The following is a 20072-nucleotide window of genomic DNA, read 5'->3' as shown; positions in this document are numbered from 1 at the left end:
CGGAAGTAGGATTGCCCAACCTTCCTTCCGAGACATAGATAGATAGATAGATAGATAGATAGATAGAGATATATATATATCTTCCACTGGATGATTCTTCACGAGGCTAGGACTCGTTTCTGTCCTGTTCACCTCTGTATACCCAGTACCTGCACTTGGTAAATGCTCAATAGCTATTTCTTCAAGGCAGCATTTCATCTCAGCCCACACAGATGATCTGCATGGGCCACTCTGCTGGAAAAGGCAGTCTTTTCACAATTAGGTGCAGAAACAGAAGGCTTACAAGGTGTTGGCAATGCCTTTGGAGAGAAGGCTGCTTTCTTCAGGATGGCTCCCTGCTTTCTGTGACAGTTACCTTGTGCTTTGTGGTCATCACAAACCAAAAGGCAGCTGATTCACTAGACACAGGTACTTACAAGCTCTGTGCTAGATAATAAACAAAAACCAAACCAGTTGTTTTTGAGTCGGTTCTGACTCATGGAGACTCCAGTGTGTCAGAGTAGAGCAGTGTTCCATAGGGTTTCCAGTGGCTGATTTTTTGGAAACAGATCACTAGGCCTTTCTTCTGAGGCACTTCTAGGTAGACTTGAACCTCCAACCTTTCAGTTACTAGGGACTCCATGCTAGGTACAAGCAACAAACAAGATGAACAAAGCTCAGGTAAAGTATTCAAGGAGTATGTGGTCTGATAGGGGAGAAAGTTCCTGCATGATGGTGAGAAATGTGTCTTCAGGTGAAAGCTTGGAGATCTGGGCTTTGGTTGTGGATCTGAGCCCTTACTCTAAAGGCAGCCCTTAAGCTCTCTGCATTTCAATATCCCTTTCTGTAAATGAGGGTTAGAGGAGCCCACAGGTCTCCTCTAAGTTCTAAAATGTCACAATTCTGGGACTCCTTCAATGAGTTTCTCTGTTAACTGGAGTCCAGTCCTACTGGAAATAGCTAATCCTTTTGCTATGCCTCTAAATTCCTTGCCTTGAAATTTTAGAGCCAGGAAATAAATAGGAGTTGATCTATTTCTACCTACCAACTGCTCAACATTAAAAAAGAAAATAAAGGGCCCACTGTAAGAGATGAGGGAGACAAACTAATATATACTGAACATCTACTGTGTCAGACATTGTATTAGTGCTTTCTTGTCTCAATGTAACCCCTGGATAAACTAGTAAGACAGATGGTCTATAATATCATTATTCTTCTAACTCTTAGTAGCCATTGAGAATTGTTTTATTATATATAACAGGATTGGTGTTTTGGGTAAATGATGCTTAACATGGCATGTTTTAAAAAAGCATGTGAGTGTGTGTGTAAAAGCAAATAGAAAATCTATTATCAAACAGAGCCAGATTTGAGGCTTTGGAAGACTTCTTTTTTTATCAAAAAATTCATGATCACCAATGAACATTTATGGGTGTCTTGTGTGTACAGCACATTAGCCTAGTTGTGGTCCCTGTTCCAAGTGGTAAACCCTGGCACATGATAAAAACAAAAATGACAATATCATGTGTGGTGGTTAAGTTTGTGTATCAACTTGTCTAGGCCTGGTTGAGTGGCTGGGCAGCTGGATGTAGTATTCCCGATGATGAGACTGGTAATCAACTGCATGGTGGAATCTACTATGAGCAGCTGAGTAGCTGCCTTTGGGTATGTGGTCTACTTCCCCTATATAAATAAGAAACAGCTTTGGGAGTGGTCTCTAGCTTATGGCACGCTTGAACCCTGCATGTAGCTGAGTCGTTGTGCAGCAGCCTGACATGCTCTACCGATCCTGGGACTTTCAATGGACTTGAATCAATGGCCTGCCGTGTGGTTTGGTAACATTGAGACTGTGCCATTTTATTTGTTAACCTTGGGCTTGTTAGCCTCAGCAGCCAGTAGCTGCCTGAGTGCAGAAATGCCTCTAGCTTCAGTGGGCCAGCAGCAAGAGGCAGACCTAAAGCCAAAAAGGTTGAGGGGTTTTCACACAGCCCCTAGAGCCTGGCACTTTGAACTCGGACTTCTAGCTTCCCAAACTGTAGGAGAATAAACTCCTGTTTGTTCAAGCCATCCCATTTGTGGTATAATATTCCTGTCAGAGCAGTACTAGGTAACCAGGACATCATGCTAATGTGATTTATGCTATGGGTGCTCCAAAGAGGGAGTACCCACCAAAGACTGAGGACTCAGTGAAGCACATTCTGGAGAAGATAGGACTACAGTGAGACTTGAAGGAAGGGTGGAGGGACTTAGCTGGAAAAAGAATGAAGTTGGTGATCCAGATGGAGAGCATGGCCAATTCCAAAGAAGGTAAGAGGGTACAACTACTAGTTCCTATTGCCTTTGTGGCTTGACTGGAGTGGAGGCTTTCTAAGTACTTCAAGGTGGAGAACAATAAGGTAGGAAAGAGGGCCATGTTGTGAATGGCTAAGAAACTCAGACTTGATTCTTTAAGGATTTTCTTAGCTTAACCTTGGGTCCAAAGACCTCTATGGGCTCTGTGATGGGTCTCAGCAGATTCATGGTCCCATTGAAGAGGCCATTGGTGGCTCAGTGGTAGAATTTTCGCCTTCCATGCATGAGACCTGGGATCAATTCCTGGCCAATGTGTATCACGTGCAGCCCTCTGTCAGTGGAGGGTTTCTTGCTACTATGATGCTGGGCAGGTTTCAGCAGAGCTTCCAAACTAAGATGGACTGGGAATAAAGATCTAGAAATCTACTTCTAAAAAACCCTATGGATCACAAAGGTCTTATATGCATGCAGTCATGGGGATGGCACAGGACCAGGCAGCATATCACTCCATTGTGCATGGGGTTGCCATGAGTTGGGGACCAACTCAAAAGCAGCTAGCCACAACATGGTTCCATTGAAATGTAGCCATTTGGGGGGGGGGGTGCGGCAAAGGATCCATACATTTCAAAGGAGTCTCAAAGGAATCCATCAAAGCTCAAGAAGAGCTGCCAGGGCTTTGGGGACAATTAGCACCCTAGAAGTACTTAGATATGCAGGGATATGCAGTGCAATAGGTAGATTGTCATGAGGGGCTAGAGCTGGGAAAATCACCTGAGTCACCCAGAGGAGCAGGAGTGAGGGTGTATACTAGGGGCAGCAGAAATGGAAAGGAAGAGAAAGAGTTGTGAGGAAGGAATGACAGCACATTGGGGACTGTCAGAGATGCCTGGGAGACAGCGTATCCTTTGGTAGAGGAATCTAGAGAGGAAGCTGTGTTTTATGGTTAGATGGTGATTTTGGCCTTAAATGTTGATTTTAAGAGGATGGGTATGTCTTTGTGGAAATGGAAGCATTTGAAAATCACTGAATCACTGTTTATTGGAGCAGGAAGGGTCATGAGAGGCCTGCCTTCCCTGTTTGTTTTCATGTAAGGCAGCTAAGGCCCAGAGATGGGATATGACTTGTCCGTGCTCACCTAGATGGTGGGCAACCAGGGACCAAGCCATAAGAGAATAACATTTAGGAGAGGAATTAAAGTTGGAGGTGGAGATTGAAAGACATTTTTTGGGGAGTTGGTAGTTGAAAGCATTAAAACAAAACAAAAAACAGTCTCTGTTGAGCCAGTCATGACTCATGTCAACCTCACGTGTGTCAGAGTAGAACTATGCTCCATAAGGTTCTCATTGTCTAGTTTTTCAGAAGTGGATCACCAGGCTTTTCTTCCACGGTACCTCTGAGTGGATTCAAACCTCCAGACTTATCAGTTAGCAACCAAGAATGTTAATTAACTTCATCACCCATCCCTAAAGTAACAAAGATCCCAGAATTAGGCCCTGGTCTTTGCCCTTGTGTAGAGAGTTGGAAGCAGAACCAAGGTAGCAGAGGCCATGGAGGACAGACAGTCTGAGAGAAAACAGGAGAACCAAGTGTCAAACAGTGAGCAGGAGAGGTGAGTGGTCCCAGCAGGAGAGGGCATAGGATGAATGTTGTTCAAGGACACTTGGGCTTGGTTATAGGGAGTCCCTGGTGACATTTGTGGGACCTCTTTCCTTTAGAATGGTGGGTGCAAATGAGATTTCAAAGAGGTCCCTGATAAAAGGGGGACAATGAGAACAGAGTGACCTAACTAGAGGTTTGGAAGGGAAGGAGCAGGTCAGGGGTGGAGACAAGGCAAGAAGAGAATATTTTTCAAATAAAAAGAGTGAATTTGTTTTTTAAAAAATAAAGCAAAGAAATGATGCAAAGAGGAGAGGATACTTGATGAGGCCACACCTTGAGGTGATATGGGGCCAATTACCCTGGGTGGGGAGGGCAAGAGGATGGATGAACATTCAGAGACCACTATCTGGGATGAGAAGGGCCCAGAAACAGTTTTAAGGGAAGGAAGATTGTTGTTGTTTGTTGCCATTCAGTTGATTCCAACTCATGGTGATCCCATGTACAACAGAACAAAATGGTGCCCTGTCCTGTTCTGTCTTCATGATGGTTGGTATGTTTGAGGCCATTGTTGCCACCATGTGTCAATCCATCTCATAGAGGATCTGCTAACCCATCAGACTGTCCTGCCTCCAGGCCCTCTCCATGTTCAGACCCCTCTGCCTTCCCAATCCTTTACAAGGCTGCCTCTGCCTTGTCTTTCAGTGTTCTGGAAGAACACCATCTCCTAAAACAGCCATTTCCTGTCCACTGCAGTGCATCCTCACCCCATTACCTTCAGTAACTGCTTCTTGTCTATTTCCTTCTTAGCACCCCCAGTGCAAGGCTAATATTTATGGCTCTGTTCCTTTGCTGGGGTGTTTGGGTTTTTTTTTTTTTGTTGTTGTTGCTGTTGTTTTGTATGTGCATGTGTGTGTTTTGTCTCAAAACTGATTTTAAGTATCTTTCAAGAACTAGACAAACTCTTTCTCCAGCCCCACGTAGAGCCCATCTCTGTGCCTGGCACATAGTAGGTGCTCAATAAATGCATGTAAACTAAAAGAAATAAAAGAGAAGCAAAGGCAAAGGAATTTAGCCATAGCCCACTCTCTCTTCTCAGAAAATTTTAATAATAATGATAAAAAAAAAAAAAAAAACTCACTGCCATCTAGTTGAATCCAACTCATAGCACCCTCTCCTCAGGTTTCTGAGGTGGTATCACTACTGAAGTAGATTGCCCAGTCTTCCTTCCGAGGAGGGGCTGGTTGGTTTGAACCACCAGCCTTCTGGTTAGCAGTCAAATGCCTTAGGCACTATGCCACCAGAGCTCCTAATGATAATGATAGTAAAAATTAAAACAGCCTCTGTTATTTGTCAAGCTGTTTATACGTATGCATTATTTTGTTTACACTTCACAGCTTACTCATTTTAAGATGTGGGAATACCGGGTTTGAATACTCATTTAGTTCTGTAGTCCTAGGGATCACACGAAAGCTCATGTTCCTTTCTGCTATTTTATTTTTTGTAGTATTGATTAAAAAACATTTCTGGAGTGAAAACATAAAGGCTGGATCCCCGTTTCTCCTCTCCCCTGCCAGGTCTCAGGTGGATTCTGTATCAGCTTTCCCACTCCTGCCTGAGGCATTTCCCTATTCCCCATGTGTCCATGCAAAGCCCTTCTTCTGCCAGGGTGTTTTACAAGGCTATGTGATTTGTCTAAGAAAAAAATGGTTACCGTATTTTTGCATATAACGTGTTCACACATATAACATGCACAGGTATATAACTCACACAGTGCACATAGGGAATTAATGTGTGAGGAGATTACATAGTTGGCAAAAAATAAAATAAAATAACAAGTGTGTTATTTGCATAAAATACTGTCTCCTGTCCTCTTGTCAGTTCACTGTGGTGATATGGAGAAATCAGCAGAATTATCTTTGCCTCCGTATTATTCTAAACCCAAGGAAGGGCATGGTATCCGTCTTCACCCCAGCCTCTTCTGAAATTTTTCTATACGAAATGGATGGCATAGGGAGATAGCTCAGGGGTTGGGGGAAGGACACAGGAAAGAGGTAACTACAGGGAGGAAGTGGGAAGAGAGCTGTTACATTGTGGGGAATTTCAGTCAATGTCATGAAACAAAATGTTCATGAACTGTTGTATGGAAAATGAGTTTGCTCTGTAAACTTCCACCCAAATCACAATAAAAATTTTTAAAAAATTGAATTAAAAAAAGAAGAAGAAGGAGAAATGGGTGGTAGGAAATGTGAGAAGGATGAAGCTCGGAAGCAGCCATAGTTGTGAAGCCCTTGGTGACCATGAGCAATTGTCCACAGGGCACTGTCCAGAACCACTTGCCCAGATCCTAGGGTCTGATAGACCTGTGACTGTGACATCCCCTCCAGGCCCCAGCCCACCGTTGGGAATCTGTGCTGATGCTCAGGGCAAGAGCAAAAGCAAAGGAGGAGGCTTTCCTTTAATTCCATTTTTGCACCTCTTACTGGTGGGTGTTGAGAACAGAAACGAGGCTCCCAGCCTCCTACACAGCCTGGACTTCTTGTCTGAAGCTTCTGGAAACATTCAAGGCATTAGGCTCACCAGAAGAACTATATGGTGCCTGGCTACCACTGTTAACCACTTGGAAGGAGATCTATGTAGGAGATCCTGGATAGAGAGGGAAAACAATGTGGAACAAAATTCAAAATCATTTGGAGAAAAAAAAGGAGGGGACCTGGTTTGCGGGTCCAATAGAGCCTGGTGGAACCACTGAGACTGTGGCCCCTAGCTGCCCTTTAGGTCTGGAATTGAACCCATACCTATGGCTTCCAACCAAACAAAAGACAGACATATGAGTTGAACATTTGCCTGGGGTAGATACGCTCCTTGGAGAGAACAATCATGGGAGAAGGAAGGGCTGCTTATGCACAGGGAGATAGTTCAGGGGTCAGTAGTGCATGGAGGGATGGACACAGGGAAGAGGTAACTGTCGGGAGGAAGTGGGAGGGGAGCTGTGCATTGTGGTAAATTTTAGTCAATGTCATGAGACAAAGTATATGTGAGCTGCTGTATGGGAAGTGAACTTGCTCTGTAAATTTTCACCCAAATCACACACACACACACAAAAAGCATTAGGCTCAATCCTCTTAGAAGGAGGAGCAACAATAAAGTTGGATGGACAACCTCATCCTTGTATGTGTGTGTATGTATGTGTGTGTATATATATATATATATATATATATATATATATATATTCCTGACAGGGCTTCATGCCTCTCTCCTAGTTCAGGCCAGTGAAGCTTCTGGTGTCTGTGTGGAGTCAGATGTAGGGACCCAGGTACAATGACCATGTGGCCCTGCTATCTGACTTATTTTATTTTCTTAGTTTATTCCTGTTACATTAGGTCCCAGTTTTGACTTAGCTCAGGCTCAACTCCTCCCACACACCTTGTTCCCAATTTTTTTTGTCAGATACAGCTGGGTTAAAATCCTGTCTGCAGCTGCCTCCTCGCTATGAGCCCTTAGATATGATGCTTAATGTCTGTAAGCAAAATGGGAAGAATAAAAACCTCACCTCATAGAGCTGTGATAAAGATGAAGGAGAAAGTCGACAGCTAGATCTTAGCATCATGAGGACCACATGGTAAGTGCTCAGTAAAAAAGAAAAAGAAAATAATAACAGCTATGGTGGTTATTAGAGCTCTGGTAGCACGGTGCCTAAAGCATCTGACTGCTAACCAGAAGAAGGTTGGTGATTCAAACCCACCAGTCACTCCACAGAAGCAAAACTGGGCAATCTACTTCTATAAAGATTTACTGCCTCAGAAACCCAATAGGGGTCGCTATAAGTCGGAATTGACTCGATGGCAGTGGGTTTGGTTTGGTTGGTTTATGGTGGTTATTAAGGTCCCTAGGTGGCGTAGTGCCTAAGGCATTTGACTGCTAACCAGAAGGCTGGTGGTTCAAATCCACCAGCCACTCCTTGGAAGGAAAGTTGGGCACTCTACTTCCATAGTGATATTGCTTCAGAAACCCAAGGAGGGGTCACTATGAGTTGGATCCAACTCAACTGCAGTGAATTTGGTTTGGTTTAGGTGACACAAACAGTTTGCACTTAACTACTAACCTAAAGGGGGGTGGCTTGAACCCACCCAGAGGCACCTGTGAAGAAAGGCCTGGCAATCCACTTCCACAAAAATTCAAACCAAAAATCCAAACCCGCTGCCATCAAGTCGATTCCAACTCATAGTGACTCCCTTTGGGTTTCTGAGGTAGTAAATCTTTTTGGAAGTAGATTACCCAGTCTTCCTTCCACAGAGTGTCTGGTGGGTTTGAACCACCAGCCTTCTAGTTAGCAGTTAAATGCCTTAGGCACTATGCCACCAGAGCCAAGAAAATCATATGGAGTAATTCCACGCTGTAACACATGGGATCCCCATGAGTTGGATTGAACTTGAAGGCAATGAGTTCTTTTGCTTTGTTTTTTAAATGGTAGTTATTACTCATCTCAGCACTGTCCATTCACGCAATGGTCGTCTCACACCCCCATGGTGACACTTGATTTTGACATCAACTCAGCAACCATCCACTCCATGCCCTCCCAAACTCACCCCCACAACTACAAGCTGCAGTGGAATGTGTTAGATGAAGTCATTCTCCATGCCCTAAATCATCATGAGGAGTTCTTGTCTTCTACCCTGAGCACTACCTTACCCCAAGCATTTCAGGAAGTGGCTCATAGGGGGATCCCAAAGGCAGAGCCTCTCCTCCCAACTCCTCCTCAGAGACCTGGGCTCTTACAGAATGCTGGGTGGGGGTGGGGAATGGAAGCCACAGCTGGCACCTGAAGACACTTGAGGTGAACATCCTTCTCAGAAGTCAGGACTGGCTTTCTCTTCCAGTTCACATAGGTTGGTCAACCAACAAACCTGAGAAAGTAGCCTCACACTAAACCAAGTCCATTGTGTTGAGTTGATTCTGACTCATAGTGACCCAGTAGGATAGAGGAGAACTGCCCCATAGAGTTTCCAAGGCTGTAAGCTTTACAGAAAACAAAACAACAACAAAAAAACCTCACTGCCATGGAGTCAATTCTGACTCATAGTGACCCCCATTGGGTTTCTGAGGCAGTAAATCTTTACGGAAGTAGATCACCCACCCTATCTTCCTTCTGTGGAGCGGCTGGTGGATTTGAACAGCCAACTTTCTAGTTAGCAGTCCAATGCCTTAGGCACAAAACAGCTCCTATATCTTTTACCCGCAGAGTGGCTGGTGGGTTCAAACCTCCAACCTTCCTGTTAGCAGCCAGGTGCTTTACAACAGCACCACCAAGACTCCTTCGGTCTCCCACAGTGCTCCCAAACTCCCTTTTCTAGCACTTTTGTTAACTGAACATTTTGGGGAAAAGGACTTGCCCCTGGAGTTCCTCTTTTCACCATATGCTCAATTTTATCAATATGCATCATTACAGCTGACACTAAGAAGGAGCAGGAAACCAGCACTTTCTACCACCCCTCAACACCCTCAGGCCCTTTGCTGGGCCCTGGGGAGGAAGAGCTGACTGCAAGCCTCCACCCTGCACCAACATCTCTGACTCTCTCTCACCCTGCCATTGTTCTCCCAGAGGCCTCTTTGAGTCTTGAGGCATAAAGTTTCACCCTGAGAAAAGTAGAGCCTGCCCAGACCTATCGCCTGCCCCACTCCTAGTACCCTGAGTTGCCTGCTCAACCCATGTGGGCACCAACACCGACCCCAGCACCAGATCTCCACTCACAGACACCCAAGAGACATGGAGAAATTTGGAAAGGATTGTAGGTCCTTATTACAATTGTAGGAGCACAGGGCTAAAAACCCAACCCACTGCCACTGAGTAAATTCCCACTCAAAGCAATGCTATAAGACAGAGTTGAACTGCTTCATAGAGTTTCAAATCTTTACAGAAGCAGTTGCCTCACCTTTCTGTAATGGAGCAGCTGGTGGGTTTGAACCACCGACCTTCTGGTTAGCAGCCAAATGCTTTTAACCACTATGCCACCAGAACTTCCTAGTCTGGACATGATAAGACTCAAGTATATTAGCTTGTCCTACCCAGACACCTGCCTGGAAGTCTTCCAATTAGACCAGGATTCAAACCCAGCTCATAAAGTTGCATGTCTACAACCTGATTCCTTCTTCCCCATCTGTGTCAGCTCCTCTAATCTCTCGGGCTGGCTCACTTTGGCTAACACCTTGCTAGGGCCCTGAATGAGTAACAGAAAAACAAAACCTCTTTGCTTCTTAGCTCAAAGGTTGAAATTGTTCCAGCTAAGAAGAATAGAGAAACTGTAAGGTACAGAGATCCCAGAAACAGAATCTGGGTTTCTCAATGAGACATCATTAAAATCTGGCTTCAGGTTAGATTCCAGGTGCAGGGGAGACCTGCAGTCCCTGCTGCCTGTCTTCCCCTCTGTTTAGACAAAGTCTCATCTCCAACATGCTGGCCATGGTTTCTGTCTTGCAGGGGAGGGGAACCATAGTGGCCTCCCCCATTCCCTGCATGGTCTCCAGCCTGGCCCCATCCATTGCCTTCATCCCACCTCCACCCTGACCAGCACTCAGCTGCTTTCCTTAGAGGCCACAGCCTGAGCAGATCCAGGCCGAGACCCCTGCCTTGACTTGGAACTCTGAGTGGAGCTGGCTGGATTTTCCTTTCCAGCCCTTTTTCCTCTGGACCCATGAGCCTCAAATGTCTTCAGCTGACCTTCTCTACCATGTTGTTGTTGTTGTTATGTGCTGTCGAGTCGGCCCCAACTCATAGTGACCCCTCCTTGGGTTTCCGAGGCAGTATCACTATGGAAGTAGATTGCCCCATCTTCCTTCCAAGGAGTGGCTGATGGGTTTGAACCACCAGCCTTCTGGTTAGCAGTCAAGTGCCTTAGGCACTGCGCTACCAGAGCTCCCCCTCTCTACCATAGCCTTCCTGATTTTCATCATTGAAAATTGTGCTTCTCCTCTGCCTGCACAGCTCAGCTCTGCCATTCCCTCTGCCAATCATCAGGCCTCTTCACCACAGTCCACTCTCCACTCCTAGGCTTTCTTTTTCAACCCCTTCTGTTCTGGCCCTGATACCTCCTCCTTAACATTACCTCTGTACTCACACAGACTGCCTATGCCTACTGCTTACCCCAGTGGGAGGGTGGGACCTCACACTCCTTGTTTTCTATCCATGCTCTCCCTCCACCCCTCTGTCTGCTCACGTCTTTGGCCAACTCTCAGTGATCTTTCCTGTGTTCCTGTTGTCATGTCAGAGTTCCTAGGTGGAACAAACAGTTAAACACTTTGCTGATAACTGAAAGGTTGGAAGTTCAAGTTTACCCAAAACTGCCTCAGGAGATCCCCCCCCCCCAAAAAAATAAAAAAAATAAAAAAATACCAGCCATTGAAAGCCCTATGGAGTACAGTTTAAGTTGGGAGTTTTGGTATTATCATTCACATTGCTATTATCGACCACCAGGGGGCACCTTGATGATTTCATCATCAGGCTCCCAGATTTCCATTTGCCTTTCCTTACCTCAGAAGGGGGTTGTTGTTGTTGTTATTTGCCGTCGAGTCGGACCCGACTCATAGCGACCCCTCCTTGGGTTTCCAAGGCACTATCATTACTGAGGTAGGATTGCCCAACCTTCCTTCAGAGGAGTGGCTGGTGGGTTTGAACTGCCAGCCTTCTGGTTAGCAGTCAAGTGCCTTAGGCACTATGCTACCAGAGCTCCTAGCTCTGGGCAATCTACTTCCACAGTGATAGCTCCTCAGAAACCCAAGGAGGGGTCACTATAAGTTGGATCTGACTCCACGGCAGTGCATTGCTTTGTGTACCTGAGGTTGGTCAAAATCTTGGTTGGTGGCACCCAAATCATTTTGTCCAACAGGTCCTTTGCCAACTCTAATGACTATCTTCTCCAATTCCTGACAACTACTCACAGACCCGCACACTCAAGGTCTTTTGTTCATTCATTCACTCACTCATTCAGTACAAACAGACTGTGTCTTTCCACTGGCCTGGTAGGCACCATGCTAAGTGCTAGGTACACAGCAATGAACAAGTAGATACTGACCCTACCCTGGAGGAGTTTACAGGTAGGAGAGGTATGGTCCCTGAAAGTTGCAAGCAGGGTCCCAGGTCACTCCAAGGTCAGTCTTGTTATATAGGCATTGGGGCCCCACACACAGCTTTCTTGTCACCAGGAGGCCAAACTGTGTGCTTTAAGCCACAACTGGCCTCTGGTTGACTCATGGTACCCAAACTTACAGAGAAAGAAGTTGCCTGAGATATTTGCCTGGGCCTCAGGCTACCTACTTGTATCTTCCAGGCATCTCCTTCACCCATGCTCACTGACTCCAGGTACAGAGGACCCTACCTTGGCCCAGCTTTCTCTGATATGTTCACTTTAGTGTTCATGGAGTTGCCGTGAGTCAAAATCGATTCTCTAGCAACTGGTTACTGGTTCTCACCTGATTAAGTGAAGAGAAGAAAGCACACATGTTTAATCTCTGGCCAACCTCCCTGTGAACAGGCACCCAGTGCACCAGGTATCAAAACAGGAAGGATGACTCTCCTATGGCTAATACATTCCGTTTTCTTTTACCCTCTGCTGCTTATGTCTCTTTAATGGGCTGCACCATGTTAAAGCAACCTTCGTGACAACAGCTGATCCAAGGGGACTCCTCAGACTCCGTGGGCAGCAATTGTTGTGTTCCATTATCACAACTAGCATTCACATTTGTCCAGCACTTCTCACATTTATCCCGCAGTGGAACCCATTTCACAGAGAAGGAAACTAAGGCCCCAGAGGTCTCGAGCTCAAAACCAAAACTACCAGGAAGCAGAATTCCAGTCCAGTAATTGATGACCCCATCTATTCTCCTTCTACCTGACCACGTGGAGGCTGGTTGAATGTTCCCCCAAGTGGTGTCAGTGACAGCCACTGGAGCAGAGGGAATGGACATTTATCTGGACCGGGCAGGGCTGAGAAGGGGGATACATCAAACACCCAAAAGAAAAGTGACTTCAAAGTCCACCCAACCCCAGTGCCCTCCAGGAATTTTATCACAAAAAGACTGGCTGATGTGACTGGGGATGCGGCTTCTGAATACAGGCTCATCAAGAAGTGAACAAAAGGGAAGAAGGAAGCCAGGTTCAATGCAGAGGCCTTTCAAGTCCTGGAGGGGCAGATTCAAGATGGACAGGCGTCTGCTCCCCTTTGAAAGAGCTCAGATTTATCCACGCTATGCGACATGAATTCAATGAGAAGTTTGCCAGGTGGCCAACCTTTCTGTTAAGGTTTGGTGGTAGTATATTTCTTCCACAATAAAAAAAAAAAAAAGGAAAAATGATAGCCAAGGTTAACGCCTTGTCTGCAGCATGAGGCACAGTGACTGTCAATAATGGGCCCTAAATAACTGGGCAGCAGAGGAGTGAATGAATTTTTCTATAAAACTGTTCATAAAAGTAGCATTTAATAGCTGAAAAACATTGTCACCTCTCTGGTGAGGATCTAACTTGAATCTTCCCCCAATTAGCTAACTTACTGTCTCAGAACTATTTGTTGACTAACCTTTGCTTTCCTCTTAATTCTCCAGTGCTCCCTGGATTGTATATTAAGCCCTCACGTGCAGCAAGTAATGGGCAGGGGCAGGGGGTGGCTTTCTGCAAGCATTGGGGATTGGCTACATCCAGACCTTGTCCAAATCCCTGCCCTGCCAGATTACACACTGTGTGACCCTGGACAAATCACTTAACCTTTTTGAGCTTGCATGTCCTATTTCGGAAACCAAGTAAGAAAAAAGAAAATTAAAGCGACACTGGTATAGCGCCTGGCACGAGTTCCTGGGTAATGCACTTGACTACTAACTGAAAGGTTGGTGGCCCGAATTCATCCAGAAGTGCCTCAGAATATAGGGCTAGTGATCTTCTTCCGAAAAATCAGCCACTGAAAATACTACAGAGCACAGTTCTACTCTGAAACACATGAGGTGGCCCTGAGTTGGAATGGATTTGACAGCAACTGGTATGGGTTTTTTGTTGCAGTGCCTAGCAATGGGTGGAGCTCAATTGTATGACATTATTAATGTCTTAATTGGTCTGTTGGAATTGGCATCCCATGTGGCCATATGTTTCCATGAAGATTACAGCCTCGGAAACCTTATGGAGCAGTTTTACTCTGTCCTGTAGGGTCTCTATGAGTCAGAATTGACTCAATGGTAATGGGTTTGGTTTAGGTTTTGGTTTTCCTAGGGAAGTGTTTTGTTAACATAGATGCCTGGGACAGGGATTGTCATCCTGGGATAGAGGAAGCATTATTCCTAACCAGTAAATTGCTGGGGAAAGGGAATCTGTTTAGTTTGGGGAAAACAAACAAACGCAACAATATTTTATTTTGAAATTCTAAACTACTGTTTTGTAAGAAAAACTATAGAAAGCAACAATGAACAAATTTTGTTGTATGTAAATGTAAAGAAAAAAAGAGATTTTTAATTAAAGACACCTTCTGCTAGGGGAAGGACTTATGGCGTAGTACCTAAGGCATTTGACTGCTAACCAGAAGGCTGGCAGTTCAAACCTACCAGCCACCCCTTGGAAGGAAGGTTGGGCACTCTACTTCCTTGGTGATACCACCTCCAAAACCCAAGGAGAGATCGCTGTGAGTTGGATCCAACTTGATGGCAGTGAGTTTGGTTTTTTTTTTTTTTTTTCAGTCTGCTAGGGATGTAGTAAGAATCAAAGAGGTTATTTTATGTCCTTGTGAATGGGACCTGGGTATTCAAGTATTGAGAAAAGATGATTCGAAATATGGGTTTTCTGAGCCTTCTAGAAGGAATCTTAAAGATGCCCTGAAGAAGGAATTGACTGTCATTGTGAATCACTGATGGGGGTTCGAGTAAGACAGGGAAAGAAAAATGTCCATTGCAGGGTGATCCTGCAAGGGCTCCTTTGATGGAGTGATGGAACCAGACTGGAGTAGGATGGGGAGTGAGGAAATAAATAGACAGCCAGTGTAGGTGAGTCCTTGATGATTTTTATGCAGTGCTGGTGAGGGGGAGAGGGAGGAGAGAGAGAGAGAGAACGAACTAAAAGGAATATGGAATTCTGGTAGGATTGTTTATTTAAGATAAGAAAAACAAATATATATTTAAATGCTAATCATGGGCATAAGCCAGCTGCTTGGTACACTAATTAGAAGTCTGGGCTCCTGAGCCAGGCTGCTAGGTTCAAATCCTGGTTTCCCTGATTAGTACCAGTGAGGGACTAGGCAAGTTTTTTTAAACTTCTCTGTACTTTGGTTTCTTCTCATGTAGAAAAAGATAGTGATCATTCCTGCATCACAGAGCTATTTTTGACAGTTAAATGAATGGCAGCTCTGGTAGCATAGTGCCTAAAGCACTTGACTGCTAACCAGAAGGCTGGTGGTTCAAACCCACCAGCCACTCCTGGGACGGAAGATGGGCAATCTATTTCTGTAGTGATACTGCCTCAGAAACCCAAGGAGGGGTCGCTATGAGTCAGGTCCAACTCGACGGCACACAACAACAGCAACAACAACAACAAATGAATTAATAGAAAATATGAGAACAGAAACTGGTATATGCTAAGTATGATAAATATTAGGATTATTACACAGCTGGTGGGAAGCTTTTGGGTATATGGAGAGAGAAGACCAGATGGTATAGGAAGGCTCTTAAAGCACAGGGAGGGCTGCAACTCAGCATAGGTGGAGGCACTGGCTTTGGATAGGAGGACAGCTTGAGGAGGGGAGAAGGCAGATTCTCTCTTCCTACAAATACGTCTACTCCTTACTTATCAACTATCTTGGTATCAAACATTTTGCATTTAGGACAACAGTAAAACTACTACCCAACTATTTTTGTGCATTATCAACATACATCTGGCAGTAATGAACGTCAAGGTGCTAGGTGAGAGCAGTGCTGGCTGTGATGGTTAAATTTATGGGTTAATTTGGCTGGGTCATGATTCTCAGTGGTTTGGCAGTTATGTAACAATTAATCTTACAGTTATATAATGATGTGATTTGGCAGTTAGGGCATGATGTAATTTGACAGTTACATAATGATGTAGTCATCTTCCATTTTGTGATCTGACATGGTCATCTTCCATTTTCCCATAACGCCACACATGACTTAGTCTTTGGAACCTAACCATGTCAATAAGTGACGAGTGGGTGTATTTACTATACCCTTACTGTGGGCCAGATATTATGCTAGCTGGGGGGTGCATTAGTCAACCAGACAGACACACACCTCCATCATGGAGCTTACATCCTAATAGCAGAGCCAGATAGTACATTTAACACATGAATATTAAATGATAGATAGAGGAGAGGATGGCAAGACTTTGTTTTGTTTGCCTTGGACATGCGATCAAGAAAGGTCAATCAGGGAGGGAAGGAGAGGGAAAATTTATATATATATAAATATATATATATACATATACATACATACACACATATAAATATATGTACATATAAATATTGTTGGTTGGTTGGTTAGTATGTGCCATCGAGTCGGACCCGACTCATAGCGACCCCTCCTTGGGTTTCCGAGGCAGTTTCACTACAGAAGTAGATTGCCCCATCTTCCTTCCGAGAAGTGGCTGGTGGGTTTGAACTACCAGCCTTCTGGTAAGCAGTCAGGTGCCTTAGGCACTATGCTATCAGAGCTCCCACATATAAACACACACACACACACATATAATACACACATATATACATAATACACACACACACACACACACATATATATATCAACAATCATGCAGACGGTGCAGACTAGACAGCATTTTGTTCAGCAGTTAACAACAATCTGGAAATAAAGGAGTCCCTAGGTGGTACAAGTAGTTAACATGCTTAACTGATAACTGAAAAGTTAGAGGTTCAAATCCATGCAGAGACACATTGGAAGAAAGATCTGCAATCTACTTCATAAAAATCAGCTGTTGAAAACCTTATGGAGCACAGTTCTACCTGATGGCAATCAACTTAATGGCAACTGGTACTATGGAGATAGAAAGATAAAGGAGATTGGAGTCCAGAAGGATGGACAGTGGAGAGGGCCATGCAGAAGGGGGGCAGGTGGAGCAGAAGAATAGATGCCATTTTTAATGGGATGGTCAAGGAAGGCCTTTCTAGAAGGTGACACTTGAACAGTTTGAAGGAAGGATGAGTGAGCCTTGAGAGCATCAAGGGAACAGTCATCTCAGAGGCACTGGCCCGGAATATGCCCAGTGTGTGTGGGTAGGTGGGCAGTGAAGTGGAAGCCATGCTGGGGCTTTTTTCCTTTTTCCTAAGCCATGCTTCTGGGAGACTGAATCCTCATCTGCACAGACGAAGAACATCCTCAGCATTTCTGATACATCTCAGCAGCCCTCTCTAGGGCTCATATGATGTGCAGAATACACACTTCCCATGTGAACAGAGATGACCAGGACCCTGGTCCTATGCTCATCCAAGGTCTTTGGGGTGATCTGATTTTGAAAGGTCACAGCTTTGAAAACCTTGGTCCTCCCTGCAGCAGGAAATATCCTTCACTTGGCTGCCTCCTAGAAGTTCTTCCACTACTCTGCACACATGAGGTCTCCATGAGTCAGAATCAACTCAGTGGCAACTAACAACAGCCACAGGTAACAAAACATTTGCCATTTCAACAGTCTTCACATGTACAGTTCAGTGACATTAAATATGTTCACCATGTTCAAATATCATCATTAGCCATATCTAACTTTATCCATCATCCTTGACAGAAGCTCAGTGTCCACTAAGATTTGTGTCCTCCTTTTCCCCTCCCTCCCACCTCTGGTAACCACTAATAATCTTTGATCTCTATATACTTGCCTGTCCTAAATAGTTCATATAAGTGGCATCATAAAATATTTGTCCTTTTGGACTGATTTATTTCACTCAGCGTAATGTTTTCAAGTCTCATTCGTATTGTAGCACCAAAAAATAAAGCCAAACCCATTGCTAGCGAGTCGATTCCTTGTGGCATGTGTCAGGATTTCGTTTCTCTTTATGGCTGAGTAATATCCCATTGCACCTCTGAGTTTTAATTGTTTTGATTTCTTGGTTTTTGAGTGGTAGTGATTTTGGAATTCTTCTAATTGAAAACCCAAAATCCAAACCCACTGCCATTGAATAAATTCTGACTCATAACAGCCCTGTAGGATAGACTACAACTGCCCCATAGGTTTTCCAAGGTTGTAAATCTTTACAGAAGCAGACTACCTCATCTTTCTCCTGCAGAGCAGCTAGTGTGTTCAAGCTGCTGATCTTTTGGTTAGCAGCCAAATGCTTTAACCACTGAGCCACCAGAACTCCTTTCTTCTTATTAGTAGAAAGCAAAAATTTTTACTCAATTACTATTATTAAATTTTTGAATTTGTCAATAATATCACAAAATTTTGTTTTCTCTTGTTACATAAGTTTACACATGATACCTTCTATTTTGGCTCTTAGTCCACAAAGTCTAAAATATTTACATTCTGGCCCATTAAAGGAAGTTTGCCAACCTATATCTTAGAGAATAAAGGAGGCTTGGAGTTGCTACAGAATATTATTGGAAAGAGTGGCTACACTGATAATTAGAGTATCGATGGCATGGATGCAATACCTTCTAAATTCCCTAGGTTTAAGAAGTAGAGCCTGAACTTCATGTCCCCTGATGGCTCAGTAGTTACATCACCCCTGACCAGCTGGTGGATGGGTACAAGTCCTTCATCAAAGACTAACCAGTGATGGCTACTAAAGATGCCTTAGACCAGGATGACTGGGAAGCTTGGAAGAAGTTCTCCACTACTGCAGGGAGTGTCCAGGTGGTAGGAAATGATCTCACAAGACAAATTGCCAAGACCATGGATGAGGAATCATGCAACTGTCCCTGCTCCAGACATGCAAATTGGCCCAATCCAAAGGGGCAGGGGACACCATATTTTGCACTCTACTAGATGGCACAGTGCCTAAGGCATTTGACTGCTAACCAGAAGGGTGGTGGTTCAAACCCATCAGTCACTCCTTGGAAGGAAGGTTGGGCAATCTACTTCCATAGGGATACTGCCTGAGAAACCCAAGGAGGGGTTGCTATGAGTCAGATCCAACTCGACAGCAGTGTGTTTGGGTTTTTTTAGCAACTGGAGATGCTGTCATTGTGGTGGTGGTGGGGATCTGCACTGGATCAATCAAGGCTGGGGTTCTGACCATCTCCTTCTCTCAAATGGAGAAGGAAATGGGCAGTAACACTCAGTTTCCCTGTGTCTTAGTTTCCTAGGACTGCCATAACAAAATACTACAAAGTGGGTGGCTTTAAAGAACAGAAATTTATCATCTCACAGTTCAGGAGGCTAGACGTTCAAATTCAGGGCCTAGCTCTGGAGGGAAATCGTTCTTTTGCTTTTTCAACTTCTATTTCTATTTCTAATAATCCTTGGAGTTCTTGGGTGTAGATGCAGCCAGTGTATGTGTCTGTTTTTGTATTACATCTTTCTCCATGTATGTCTCTATGTCTATTTCACTCTTCTTTATAAATCAGGTTTAGGACCTACTCTGGTGGGTGTCAATTCTTCAACGAGATGGATTGACACATGGCTGCTACGATGGGCTCAAGCACAGCAAGCTTGTCATGACGGCACAGGACCAGGAAGTGTTTTGTTCTGTTGTACATAGGGTCACTATGAGTCGGAGCCTACTTGATGGTGCTTAACAACAACTACTACTCTGGTATGACCTCATTAACACAACAGAAGAAAAACCTTATTTCCAAAACAACAATTGTGAAGATGGTACAGGAGCAGGCAACATTTCATTCTATCATACATGAGGTCACCATAAATCAGACTTGATTGGATGGTAGCTAATAAAAATGATTTCCAAACTGGATCATATTTACTGGTATATGGGTTAGGATTTCAACATAAAATTTTGAGTACAAAATTCAATCCATAACAGCATCTTCCCTCTCTGTGATTCTGTTTCTGTTTCTATTTTCCTCTTTTATAAGACACAGTTCCTATGGCATTTGACTGCTAACCAGAAGGCTGGTGGTTCAAACCCACCAGCCATTCCTCAGAAGGAAGATTGGGCAATCTACTTCCATAGAGGTTGTTGTTGTTGTTGTTGTTTGCTGTCGAGTCAGCCCTGACTCATAGCGACCCCTCCTTGGGTTTCCGAGGCAGTATCACTACGGAAGTA

General features: G+C 44.4%; 1 protein-coding gene and 1 non-coding gene across 2 annotated transcripts in view; both read left to right on the top strand.

Moving 5' to 3' along the window:
• Positions 1–20072, top strand: part of ST8SIA2 (ST8 alpha-N-acetyl-neuraminide alpha-2,8-sialyltransferase 2) — an 87420-nt gene that overhangs the window by 20770 nt on the left and 46578 nt on the right. The gene's annotated exons all lie outside the window — the stretch shown is intronic.
• LOC122152196 lies at positions 13054–13189 on the top strand. The gene has a single exon (XR_006164440.1). It is a non-coding gene; the product is annotated as a small nucleolar RNA U109 (small nucleolar RNA).

Source organism: Orycteropus afer, unplaced genomic scaffold (assembly GCF_000298275.1).
Source record: "Orycteropus afer afer isolate SDZICR_OR568_19922 unplaced genomic scaffold, OryAfe1.0 scaffold00019, whole genome shotgun sequence".
NCBI classification, from domain to species: domain Eukaryota; kingdom Metazoa; phylum Chordata; class Mammalia; order Tubulidentata; family Orycteropodidae; genus Orycteropus; species Orycteropus afer.
The sequence above is the reverse complement of the archived record's forward strand: the minus strand, read 5'-3'. Positions and strand labels throughout refer to the sequence as shown.